Raw genomic sequence first — 13,960 nt, 5'->3', positions numbered from 1 at the left:
CAAATTGGTTAGGCATGATCTTCCCTTTGTGAAGTCATGCTGGCTGTCTTAGATCCCCTCCTCATCTTGCAATGTGCCTTAACAGTTTCCAGGAGGATCTGCTCCATGATCTTCCCAGACACAGGTATGACTCTCATTGGCATATAGTTCCCCAGGTCTTCCTTAATCTCTTTCTTAAAAATTGGAGCGATGTTTCCTTTTTTCCAGCCACCAGGAACTTCACCTGACAACCATGGCTTTTCAGATATGATGGAGAGCAGCTTGGAAGCTATATCAGTCAGTTCCTTCAGGACATCATCCAGCCCTTTTCCAATGGAAAAAAAATAAAGCTAGTTTTTGACATTCCTGATTAGGATTTAGGAGTAAACTAGATGCTAAGTTTTGTTCTTGGTATTGTGCAAGAGTACTACAGAGCCCTCAAGCAGAACATTAATTGACTACACAGCCTTAAGCTGAAAACTAGAAGCGTTTGCACAATGAGGCAGTAATTTTAAAGACTATGTGCTTGAACTTCAGAATTTCTTTATGGATGGGTCACAAAGTTTTCATGTCCTTTTTCCCAGTACTGCAAGCCAAATGGACCCAAGCCAGATTCTGTCTAGAAACTGTACATCATAGTATTAGACTGGCCCAGAAACTCCTGTTAACTTGGGCTCAAGGCCATGATAATGCAACTCAACTAAAACTATTTCCAGTCTGTTTGTAAGGAACATGTATAGAGCAAAAGTGAGATGGTGAGCATCCACCCTGAGATCCTGTCTTCATCATGTTCTTCTAAGGATTTTACCCTGCACTGGCTTCTCTTGCACTTTCAGTAACCTGAATTCAAGGATTCTGGCAGCAGGACTGTACTTTCACATAAACACATAAACAAAATGATCTTGTCTTCTATGTATCTGCTCTGTTAATAGCTCTGACTCCAGGCTATCTAAAAAATACAGAAGTTTTAGAGTATCTGTGGATACAAGTTGCATCAATTATTTCCCAAGCTTTCACAACTCCATTTTCTCCAGAATCAGTCTTCCTTTTAGGGGATTCTTCTGGTGTTCCATCACTACTTCATCCAAAGAAGAAATCATAGTGAATTTCTTACCTCCACCTCTCAGTCAGTCTCGGAGACCCTGCATCTTCTGGTGGAAAACATCTTGGAATTTTGGCTTATATTCTACTTAGAAATAGAAGTATCTGCTTATACCAGGTAGTGATTTGACTGGATGTCTCCTTACCACACCCAAAAGAAATGAAATGAGTAGTTATAAATATTCTCTTTAATCATGGAAAAGAGTTGAATACAAATGTATGCAGACTCCCTTAAATATATGGCCAGATTCTCCTTTCATCATCAACAGATTTGCTTTGTGTCTATTAACTTCCTTTAAGTTGCACCACTGGTTTACGGTAGAGTTACAGAGAGATCTTGCTCTCAGGCAGCTGAGGAAATGCCTCCCTCTTCCTCATTCTTTGCATCTTCTGTTATTTCTTATATGAGCTGCTACCATAAATATTTAGATGGAAATGGCTAATAGGAAAATTGTATGGTTTCTAAGTTCAATGAGCCATTAAATAGGTTCTAATAATGTCAATAAAAGTTTGTAATATTTAATAATGAGAAGCAGACATATAGGTTACTTGATTGCTACCAGACTCTTTCAGTAAATATTGTCAGTGGCTCATATACTGCACAATCCCCAAACACTGTCAAAGAAGAGCCTCTGGGAATGGGGGAGGGAATCAACCAAATCATGTATAAACAAAATGCTGTTCAAGAGAATGTAATTCTTTTTTCTTCTTCTTCTTCTTCTTTTTTTTTTTTTTTTTTTTTTTTTTTTAAATGCTGTTCACCACATGCTTTTTATCATTGCTGTGGAAGGTTTAGTGGTTTTCCAATAAGGAATTACAGACTTAATCAGAATATGCTTTCATAATAGTTTACCCTTGTATAGCATGTAACAACATCATGGACTTAATGGCCTTTTCTAGGGCTGACACTCTCAAAAACTGAGGATTTGAGATGTAAAAAGTAACTTTCTCCAAGGCAAAGCACCTTCCCTCTAACGGACCAGGGAAGATGTTATGTTATTTTACTAAAATTACATCAGGGTACAGAGTCAGATGGGAAACTGATTACCAACATCTTCCTCTAGAGTGTTACTCTAGAGGATATTTAGGATACTCCTAAATATAGATAATTTAGCAATTACTTAGTTGGATGGTTGAAAATTAGGTAAATTTAATGACATAGTGTACTCCGTGGGTCTCTCTATTTACTCTATGCAGTGCAAACAGATACATGGGCTAGGTGGAGCAAGACAGAGGGCTGGAATATGTTTCTGCAAAACATTCTTTGAATAATGTGGTATGGATATGTTTCATGTCTTGTTTTGTGGGATAAGGGCAAAGCTCACCAAAATGTTGTTGCAGCCAGTCTGCTTACATCCCTGCTGGATACTGGATCTTGTGACCTCTGAAAGGTGGCAGCAAAATGCCTCTGACTGAAGAGACCCTCATGTATGTTCTTTAGAGGTCCCCATCTGCAAGGTAGGACCACGTCTGTCCACTTTTACAGCCATTTACGATATTTGATGAGATAGATCTGAGCTTCAGATGGTACAGCTGCAGGAAGCAATAAACTAATTATATATTCTCCTACCTTGTGTTAACTAGATAAGAGGTGCTCATGTGAGCTGTGTTGTGTGGCTTTTGAGTTTATACTGGAGGAAGTGGGGGTGGGGAGGAAAGGAGAGATGTTTTATCTGCACTATACCTTCCTTGCCCTTATCTCCTTGTGAAAATGATAGATGGAGTTACTAGGCCTCTACTCCCTGCTGAGTGAACAGAAAAAAGAATGAGTGCTGTTTCCAAAACATTTGCAGCAGAGTTGCATAACCTTTCTGTGTTTCATAGACATCTTGCAGGCTCCACCTGGCCTACTATTTGTGCAGCTGTAGTCCTTTCTGGATCTCTGAGCACAGCCACCTGATTTTCTTGAACTTAGCAGGTGGTACCTGCCATTAAGCAATGTTATTCCTATGTTGTTGTGCTTTCTGTGTATGGATGCACAAACTTTGTGTAGGGTGTGACAGTTACCCCTCTGAAGACAATAATTTTAGGGGTTTGTGCATCATATTAGCATAGACCACTGTTTAATTATCTCTTGTGTTTTCTCTATCTGATGCAACTGTCCTCTATGAGACTTATGTTATATTAGCTTTAATGTGGGAACGATACAGGCTTACTTTGTTTAAGAGGTCTTGGGGACACAAAACCTGAAGATGTTACCTTGATAATAACAAAGCCTGCATTTCATAGCATGTGAAATGCAGGCACCTTGTGCATAGTCTAGAAGGATGAACATTGTCATTAAGGTCTGTGATGGATACTCAAGCCCTTGATCACCTTCAACAAATGAACTAATGAGAAAAATACTAAAAAAGAAAACAAAACAACACAACAACAGCAACCACACACACACACACACAAACATCCCAAACCAAGCATATTCTCATTTTATTTATAGTGATTTAACTAACTCTGGTGATGCTAGTAAAAATATACTAGTGGAAAGACCAACCAGAATTGGACCAATAACTAGTATGACATGTTACTTTTTCAGACAGCTTGGGGTTCTTTACAAATGGCAAAGCCTATATCTGCACAGAGTTTATGTGATATTTAGGCCCTTATTCCTGCCAAGGAATCTGATATGTGCAGGAAGTCCTTCACGCTTGCCTGGAATTCCATTAACAGCAAAGACCCATCCAGGCAACAGGAGCCACATGCATCCAATTAAGGGCTAGTGGTGCGCGCGCACACACACACATATATATGCCATGCATTACTCACCAAAATGCATCATTTCCAAGTTGGTAGGAAGCTGTTACATCTTGTATTGCGGCACTTCGAGATAGCTCAGTCTTTTATCCTGCCGATGGCTCTGGGTAAGCGGGGGGCAGAGGGCATTTACGTGTCTGGTGTTCTGCCAGAGACGTTGAATCACATACTTGATTCTTTCTTAAAAGTGCTCGGGATCTTTAAAGATCTTGGGACTTGCCCTGATTACCTTTTACTGGTAAACCTCTAGTCTCCATTGGGATGGTGCTTGCTTTTCAGAGCATGCTATGAAATAGGTGGAAGGTTACTTCCATTTTTTTTCTTCTTCTTTAACATCCATGTGGCTGGAAATCCAAGCAAGACTCTCTATTCCCCAATCACATGCAAAAAGCTGCTCTATGACTGAGGGTGTCAGTGGCTGTACTGTCTCATTTCTTTCAGGATATCTATCTTCAGCAATAGCTTTCAAGAGCTCAATCAAAGGAAAGAAACAGAAGAAAAACCTTTATCTACAACACAAAAATTCTGCATGCTAATTAACTGATAGGCAAATGAGGTAGGGACAGTCCTTTGTGCCCCCTTTAAACCAATTGGTGACGGAGATCTAAAATTTTTCTGCATCAGAGTAACAAGTGGAAAAATTTAGCTGAAAGAGAAGCATATTTTCTGTTCCAAACTGCAAACGTGGAAGGCTCATAAAGGTCTGACTCATCTGAGAAGCCTCTGCCATTCAAGTGGCAGTTCAGCGAAGCTGGGCTTTCAGTATAGTAAGTGCAATTTTTCGTAGCATGTGTCTACCCATGCATGTGTCTGTCGTCCGTCATCTGGGCTGCCAAGATCTTTTCCTTGTTCTCTAGCTATAATAATAGCATCATCGCATAGCTTTAACTGGCACCTTGCTCATGACTGTTAGGCAGGGCAGTACTGGAAATTAGATACAGTGCTCGGACTTTAAAAGAGTGGGTGCTGAGCCTGCAATTACAAATGCAAGTATACCGAACCACAGACGCAACATGGTTACAATGCTGCAATGTGGCCAGGAGCGATGGCTGATGTGTGAGCTAAGTAAACTTGTACCTCTAGCTCTTCACTTGTGGTCTTAGGCTGTGATCAGACATGTTACTCCAGATACCAAGGTATAAGGTTATTGTCCTTGTCTGCTTGTGATCATCCTCCCTTACTTTGGGTATTCCCATCCCCTTACGTCCTGAAAGAGCTAATTATATAGCCCCGTACCATGCTGAGTTTTTTCCTCCCCCAAAATATGAGTTCAAACAATTTAAATAACCTTATTTGTTTGTTTGTTTATTTACTTTGTGGACTGGGTGTTTTTGGAAGAGGAGAGTTAAGTTTGGGCTACACCAGTGGCTTAGTGAGATGGATTACACCAATTTACTGTAAATAAACGGAGACAGTATTGCTTCTACTACTCATGTGGCCAGTCACTCCTTTTGTTTCTCTTGTACTAGCTCTGGTGCTTGTCATATCCATCCATGAAAGTTTTACTAGGTGAATGAATTGTATCTGCCCTCCAGAAGGGTTAGGTGAACACTAGAAATTATGGAGGAAAGGACTGGGATGTTCAATTGGGTCAGGGGGAATGAAAAAGGAGCACAACCATGCTGCTTTCACCATGACTGTGCTCCACTATATGATCAATCAGAGCATGATTATATGATTATGAAGTGATGCTGGGAGCTGTAGAGATAAATTCTTTTATGATCATACTGCTACACCTGGAGGTTTGGCAGCATCGGAGGTTGGGAACAGAATGTTGATGAGCTGATGACCCTTCTATTAAGAATACTGGGTACACAGTTCTTTGTTAAAAAAAAGTTCAGAGAAATGGAGGTCTCTAAGACAGCCTTTTGAGACACTAGTCAGGAGTTTGTGGCTTCACTAGGTTTCAGCTGGAAGCACCATCTGCATTTTGAAGCATTTTAAACTCAGGTAACTCTTTGTAAACTAGCCTGCTTCCTGTTATACAGATAAATGCCAGTTCAACAGCTATAAAAAGGATGATTTTCCCATCTCCCTTGTGCTTAAGATGGTCCATTTTGTTACAAGTGATTAGACCACTAACTCACTCACCAGCTCCAAACAGGACTAGGCAGGAACTAAATACTGTGGGAAAGATTTGTTCAGTGGAGTTTTAACTTGAGCTGTTCCTCAGGGTAAGATCCATAAGCCTCTTGGCTGTAGCCAGTGGCCTGCCCAAGTAAGCCCTGACCCTGGGAGCTTCATTGATGTATGTGTTGTGCAATTTCACCCACTTCTTCCATCAGACATTCAGTCATCCACCCTGGAGTTGTACTCTTTGTAGGAGCTGAGCGCTACAGTAGCTATGAAACATGATGAGTTTTAGAGCTTATCCCTAATTGAAATGGACACCTATACATTGGAAGTTCCTCTTTTATTAGAAGCCATCCTCTCCCACTGGGTTGTCTCTGGAGAGATTACAACATGGATTTGCATTTTCCCCCAAAATACTAAGGGCCTTCTGGTGAAGACCGGGGTTGGAGAAGTGAGAATGCTGAGAAACTTGATATCCTAAATGCCCCATATTCCACATGATGAGGGTGTGTTGGGGCCTGAGGATCTCTGCAGAGGAAGATGGAGATAAAGCAATACTGTTTTGCATCCCAAACAGTGTGGAGCTATTCCTGAGGGATCACTTCAGCCCTGATATGAAGGAACTAGGGTATATTGCTGATCCCTGTTCAAGATCACAGACTCCTTGCCAGGTTGGTGGAGGAGCTTATCTCTACCAACCCTGCCACAGAGACAAAACTGCCAATGCAGATCCCATGACAATAACCTCAAATGTTACAGCCCAGAGAAGGATGGGCTGATTCAAACTCATGTAGTCAATCTTTGTCTACTGGGTTAGTTCAGGAGAAGAGCTGGTGAAAGCCCAGAAACAGAATAGTTCATATCCAAATTTTTCTCCTTCCTCAGTTTTCCAGCTTTTCTCCCATTTTCAGACTGTTGCTGGGCAAGATACTCCAAAAAGATCCTGACACACCTCTCACAGCTGCTCTATTCTTGCCCTCTTTCCCTCTGGTGGACCTGTGCACATAGCCTCTGGCAGATGCCTACAAGGATGCAAGGGAAGGAGATCTGTGTCTGCTGGTGTCAGGGTTTATTTTGCTCCAACTTTGTACTTAAAATGTGCCAAGGATATGCACAAAAAGGATATGCAAAAGAAAAACTCCTTGCTTTTTGTAGAAAAGTTTAGCTTTTTCATGGATTAGTGGGAGCTATGCGTAGGAAACTAGATGGGAGTCTGCTCTAATCTCATACTTGGCTTTCACCATCTTTCTAGAGACCCAAGATATTGACTACAGAAGTTTTATGAAGGCTTGATGATCTATACAGATGTCACCTGCTCTACAGGATAGAGAGTATGACTAGGCAATCCAGGGCCTCTCAGCCTCTAATCTGAATTTTCCAGTGTTCCACATGTGTTTTTGGCCTTAGTTTCAGTATGCCCATCTGTGAAGTGGTTCTAGAAAGGATACAAGTGGGTGCTACCAGTTGGGCTGGTTGGTTTCTACTTCTGTAATTCATCTTGTAGGAGACCTTGCAAGAGCCCTTCAAGCAAAAGATGCAGTTGTCCCCATTTCTTTAGGCAAAGATGCTCACTGACTCCCTGCAGCAGAGGTGGGAAGGTAGCCTCCGGCTGGGATGGTCTGCAGCTGCCAGTAGGCTTTTCCAAAATAAATGTATCTCCGTGGCATATAATGTTGATGTTTCTTTGCAGTGATGGAGACTTGGTGTGATGCTTGCAAATTAATTTCAATTGTCTGACTAAAAAGTACTGAGGAAGCATTAAATAACAAATGCTACACAGCCTCCGTGTCTTCTCTGAGTGGATGAAAATGAGACCCTTGAGTTTCCTCGTGCTGTGATCAGTGCCATTCAGAGAGGTTTGACAAGCTACACAGTTAGGGAAAAAGGCCAGGCTGTATGGGGCTTTGAGAAGCCTGGTCTAGTGGGAGGTGTCCCTGCCTATAGCAAGGGGGTTGGAACTAGATGATCTTAAAGGACCATTCCAACCCAGACCATTCTAATTCTATGGGGGAAAAAAAAAAAAAAAAAAAAAAAGGAAAAAAGGGTCCTCGACTTCCTGTGAAAGCAGAGCTGAAATAGCTCCCTGTATCTAGATACTCCAGGCTGGAAAAGAAAATGGCATCACCCATAATTTGTGGTTCACAGTGTAGCCACAGAAGCTTTGCCACTTGCAAATACGATCCTTAGTGGGTTATTAACCTGAATCTCAAGAGACTCACGTTAACACATCCATCCTCCTGTTAATTAATTAGCTGAAATATGCATGCCTCCCTCTGCTGCTAACCTGCAGAAGGTAACATGAATTTTTATTATGTTTAATCCCATGTGAAAAACAACAGACACGCACTATGTAAATACTGATGAGCAGCTTAGAAACCTCCATGATCCAACAGGATCTGATCACAAGAGCTGGTGTCTGGCAACCTGCAAAAATGTTTCGACATAGAGTTGCTGTGGAATTAAAAATGAAGTGGTAGTTTTTAAAATGTTTTGACACAGAGCTGCTTTAGCATTAAAAATGAAGGGTTTCTTTGTTTGTTTGTTTTTTGTTTTTTTTTTTTTCCATCATAGGCTTGTTTCTAACAGGAATGGAAGCATTTTTAATACAATCACTAACCAGGCAGTCATTCTACAGAGACACTATCTATATACTTCTTAAACTTTCTTTGTGAAAGAGATATAAGTTAATTGTACACAGGAGTCTGCCACATACAAAGCTGCTATAAAGCTTTGGCGATGAATAGCTGACTTCGAATGTCCTGCTACACACCTTTCCCAAACAGTTGATATGCAGCAGGTGAATGTGAAAAGCTTATCAGTCCAACCCAGTGTTATTTCCTGTTATAACTTTGCACAACAAAGGAAGTTTCTGTCCTTGTTGAACTTTGGTGTTGAGATATGTACTGAGGTTCCTCTGGAGAAACCACTTTAATCCTTGGGAAGCTGAAATCACAGAGATGGGGACAGGAATATTGCTACTACTAACTGCAATTTTATCAACACCCTGCTGTATCAAAGAGTTTGGGTGTGACATGGGAGGGAGCTGTGGGTGATGGAGGGATGCTTGCCCTAACTTCTTTCTCGACAGAATAAAAAGAAAGCTCAGGCTACCTTTCCAGTGCTACATTTCAGTATGCCAGTACTACAAAACAGGAAACAAAAAGGAAGAATTGCATTTATACTTAAACTTGATTTGATTATAACCACTTTTAGAATATTCTGGAGAAGAAGAGGCTCGGGGAAGACCTTATCACTCTCTTTAACTACTTGAAGGGAGGTTGTAGTGAGCTGGGGGTCGGCCTCTTTTCTCGTATAACTAGTGTCAGGACTACAGGGAATGGCCTCAAGCTGCGCCAGGGGAGATTCAGGCTGGATGTTAGGAAATACTACTCCTCTGAAAGAGTGGTCAGGCGCTGGAATGGGCTGCCCAGGGAGGTGGTGGAGTCACCAACCCTGGAGGTGTTCAAGGAACGTTTTGACATTGTGTTGAGGGACATGGTTTAATGAGAACTGTTGGTGATGGGTGGATGGTTGGACTGGATGATCTTGGAGGTCTTTTCCAACACTGGCAATTCTATGATTCTATGATCTTAGGGGCAGATCTTGTGAATGGTGGTAAGATTGTTTAGGGTTTTTTTGTTTTGTTTTGTTTTGCTTTTTTGAGGAGGAGGAGGGAAAAATGATGCCTTGGCATGTGCTACTAGCCATCCGCTGTCTTTGGAAACTTTTGGAGCTTTGCAGTGTGGGTAGCTGGGTTCCACAGCCCCATGCATGTTTGTCATTGGCATGGCAGAGAAGAACCAACTCATCTATCTTAAGAGTCCTTGAGCTCTGCTACTTTGGTATGAGTGTCCAATGTAGAACAAGACTTGGACTTCATGTGCTTTCATGTCAATGGAAATCTCTTCCTGACCTTACATCAGGCCCAGCACTGCCAGCCCAGTGCGGAAAAGAGTTGACCCATTCTGCTCTGTACTGTGCAGCCTCACCTCGAGCACTGAGTGAAGTTTTGGACACCACAATATAAGGACATGAAACTATTAGAGTGTCCAAAGAAGGACTACACAGACAGTGAAAGGTCTAGAGGACAAGACGTGTGAAGAGCAGCTGAGGTACCTGGGTTTGTGCAGCCCAGAACAGAGGAGCTGAGGGAAGGCCTCATGGCGGCTGCAGCTCCTCACAGGGAGCGGAGGGGCAGCGCTGAGCTCTGCTCTCTGTGACAGCAACAGGGCCCGAGGGAACGGCATGGAGCTGTGTCAGGGGAGGAGCGGGTGGGGGTTAGGAAAAGATTCTGCACCAGAGATGTAAAGGTTCCCCGGGGTAGTGTTCACAGACCCAAGCACTTGGACAACACTCTCAGACACAGGATTTTATTTTGGTTGGGCCTGTGTAGCCAGGAGTTGGACTTGACAATCCCTGTGAATCCATTCCAACTTAGGAAATTCTATGATTCCATGATTCTATGAGTACTTTCCAGAGCATTAGTCAAAATATGAAAAAACAAAACAAAACAAACAAACAAAAAAACCCAAAGGAAGAGTCTGTAAGAAATAACATGTGTGCACACATATGCACACATGTACACATGCATCTGTGCTCTCCTACTGTCTTTAAGATAGGGGATGGTGTCTTAAGCAGGCATAGAGGAAAGGGGAGTCTACAAGGGGTTTTATTCTTTCAAATGAAGTCAGTGAGAGAGTGTGTGCTAAATAGAGGTTTGTCTACACACACAAATTGTTCCAATTTAACTAAATTGGTTTCTAAATTAATTTAGTTAAATCGCTGCAACCCCTTTAGTAGTTAGCATTGATTCAACTTAATTGAGTTTGTTCGCAAATTAAGCAAAATCAGCATAAAATGATTGTCAACCAATTTGATCATTCACATTAAGGGCTGGCAATTTTGACATGTAAGACAGTCCTGGGCAGGTTGGGGGAATATACTGATGTCCCCATATCATCAGATAGTGCAAGAGCCAGGGAATGCTGCTTTATCCTCTGCTCACTGAAGGTGGTCACCTCCAGAGATGGCCACCTTGAAGAATATGATATAATCAGCTTGACTTGCTCATGACCCTAAGCGTGTCTCTTGATGGGTGACTTTGTCATTTCATTAGAGGCCAATTAAACTTCGGAGTTTCTTCCATGCCAGTTAGGTGCCAGTAAATGATGACAGCTTTTATTGCAAGCCATCAGTAGTGGATTTCAATCAGGTCGATACAGTCACAGTTTAAAATACTCCCAAATCCATTTGTTTTTGAGGAGAAAGTACCACAACTTCACTTATTTTTTATTTGATCTGGAAAGTCAACCTCCTAAAATCATGGGCTAACAATGTCTGTCTTTTGTTCATGGAAAAATAATGCACTGCTTTAAAAAAAAAAATAAAAGAGAGAGAGGGAGAGATGCAAAGTGAAGACAGAGGTGGTTTTTCACCACATTTTTTCCTCCAGAAGTTTTCCTGAGATATTGCCTTAGTATACAGTAATATTGGAACAATATTTATTACAGGGTGTATAATTCAATTATTAGTGAAACAGTTCCTTTAAAACATAATTTTCAAATCCATCAGAAAAGGAAATGTTTTGCTTTGCAGATCGATCTGATATGTATTAGCCAGAAGTTGTCTGTTAACCAGGTAACAAAAGCTGCTGCAAGTTGTATATGGAAACCTAGAAAACAATCCCTTTATGTTCCCTTAGAAATACTGATTCATTATGTTGCTTTTAAAATGGAGTACAACAATTCTGCAGACAGGGTAAATGGATGAGTCTGTAAAGGCTTGTGCTTCGAATGAGTATTCCCACTTTCACTGTTTTTTTACATTAAGCAAGATTTCTGTCTGACAGGTCAGACTGGGAGCAGAAAAAACAACCAATGGCAGGGGACTCAGCTCTACTCTTACACCAAAGGCTTCACGGGCTTTTGTAGCAGGAATCTCTTTTGGACTTTGAAGGCTTTAGGAGATTGCGAGGGCAGGACAGCAGCCACACCGTCTCTTTGAGGGCCCTGTGAAAGGTTTCACGTCAGGCACGTGTTGTGTGCAACAGAAGGTCCTTGTTTAGTAATGACTAAAAGGCCAGCAGTTTTGCTTCTAAGCAGCCAGATTTTTAAGCCATAATTGGATCTTGTAACACTGCCAAGGTAAAGGCAGAGGGCCACGACAGGGAAGCCTGACACTGCAAGTGAACTGAAACTAAATATAGTTCTCATGCAGTTTAAAAAAACACACATCAAAGCCCAGAGTGCCCAGCCCCATCCTAGACGCTCTCAATGGAACAAAATGAGAAAATGACTATGATAACATATGTATTTTACTGCCGAGCGACAGGCAGGCAAATGAAATAACCTGAAAGCAGCTTTGGCTGGTTGTGATTAAAGATCATTATGCGCCAAGCGATTTGAGACAGAATCCCGCGCCTGGCTGTGGGCGGCAGGAAGCCACAGTGTGCGTGCCTGTGCGGGGAGATCAAACTGAGCCGGTGCTGCATGCCAAGATGGTATCAGCCCCCCAGCAGGAGCAGATCTGCTTCACGGAGGCTCTCTCTGTTGTTGGATATTGCTTTTAAATCAGTCATAGATCATAGAATCACTTAAGTTGGAAAGAACTTTCAAAAACCTTCTAGTCCAACTCCCCTGCAATGAAGAGGGACACCTATAGCTAAATCAGGTTGCTCAGAGCCCCATGCAGCCTGAACTTGAATCTCCAGGGATGGGGCATCTACCACTTCTCCAGGCAACCTGTTCCAGTGCCTCACCACCCTTATTGTAAAATTCTTCTTCCTTCTATCCAATCCAAATTTCTTCTCTTTTAGTTTGAAACCATTTCCCCTCATCCTATCACAACAGACCTTGCTAATGACTCTGTACTCCTCTTTCTTATAGCTCCCCTTTAGATACTAACAGACCACTCTCAGGCTTCCCTAGAGCTTTCGCTTCTTCAGACTCAAGAGCCCCAGCTCTCTCAGCCTATCCATGTAGAGGAAATGCTCCATCCTTTGGATCAGGCCATTTTCTGGATACACTCGCTCTAACAGGTCCACATCTCTCCTGTACTGAGGACACCACATCTGGACACAGTACCCCCAGGTGAGGTCTCACCAGCACAGAGCAGAGGGGCAGGATTACCTCCCTTGACCTGTTGGCCACATTTCTTTTGATGCAGCCCAGGATATGGTTGGCTTTCTGGGATGCGAGGGCACACTGTTGGCTCATGTCCAGTTTGCCATCCACCAGTGCTTCATGTCCATTTTCAGCAGGGCTGTGCTCCTTTGTATGGTGGTGGTGCCTGCTTCAGTGCAGGGGTCTCAAGAAGGACTCCGGTGCTAGGATTGAGTCAATTTTGCTGTTGCTGCACTACAACTGATTTGTTTGGTTGTGGAAGGGATTTGGTAACTTATTCCAGTGTAGAAGAAGTCTGTGGCAAACTCAAGAGGTATTGGAAAAAGGCAGAAATCTGTGAATACAGATTTCGTCTGCCTTTTAAAATTTAATTTATTTATTTAAGGGCACATTGAATAATGATCTAGGATCCCAGATAAATGCTACTGATGGGTAGGAACAGATGGGAGCAATAGTCAGACAGTGGATTATTTTTTTGCCTCGTGGTAAGGCTCTATAAAATAACTTCTTGGTATTCCTTCTGGCCTTATGCACTACAAAGTCTGGATTCCAGTTGTGATACCCACTAAAACCAGGTTTATCCAGAATTGCCAATTGGATTGGCACCATTAGTCATACAAGAATAATCTGGCAAACTGGAGTCTGGTTTAGGCTCAGATAGTCCTGCCCCTCACTCAGATGATATATTCCTCAGTTCAGTATGGACCACAGAAGTGGAAACAAACAAAAAAAAAATGGAAATGAATATCCCAGATATTTTCCAGCGTGGGAAAAGAAAATCATTAGAAGTGGGAAGCTTTCATAGCGCTTTGCATTCAAATTGCACCTTTTATCCTAAAAGATCAAGTACTTTACAGGTAACTACAATCAGCACTCTTCTCTGTGCAGCCATCTCTGGGGTGGGGCACAGGAGGGAAAAATTAAATACATCTAAA

At 42.0% G+C, this 13,960-nt stretch overlaps 1 long non-coding RNA gene across 1 annotated transcript in view; it reads left to right on the top strand.

Annotated features, from left to right (window-relative positions):
* The window catches only part of LOC100857789, an 80,384-nt gene that overhangs the window by 51,480 nt on the left and 14,944 nt on the right, over window positions 1-13,960 (top strand). Inside the window, exon 13 of the long non-coding RNA XR_006938361.1 lies at window positions 2,422-2,538. This is a non-coding gene — a long non-coding RNA (uncharacterized LOC100857789). The remainder of the gene's footprint in view (window positions 1-2,421; window positions 2,539-13,960) is intronic.

Source organism: Gallus gallus, chromosome 2 (assembly GCF_016699485.2).
Source record: "Gallus gallus isolate bGalGal1 chromosome 2, bGalGal1.mat.broiler.GRCg7b, whole genome shotgun sequence".
Taxonomy (NCBI): domain Eukaryota; kingdom Metazoa; phylum Chordata; class Aves; order Galliformes; family Phasianidae; genus Gallus; species Gallus gallus.
The sequence above is the reverse complement of the archived record's forward strand: the minus strand, read 5'-3'. Positions and strand labels throughout refer to the sequence as shown.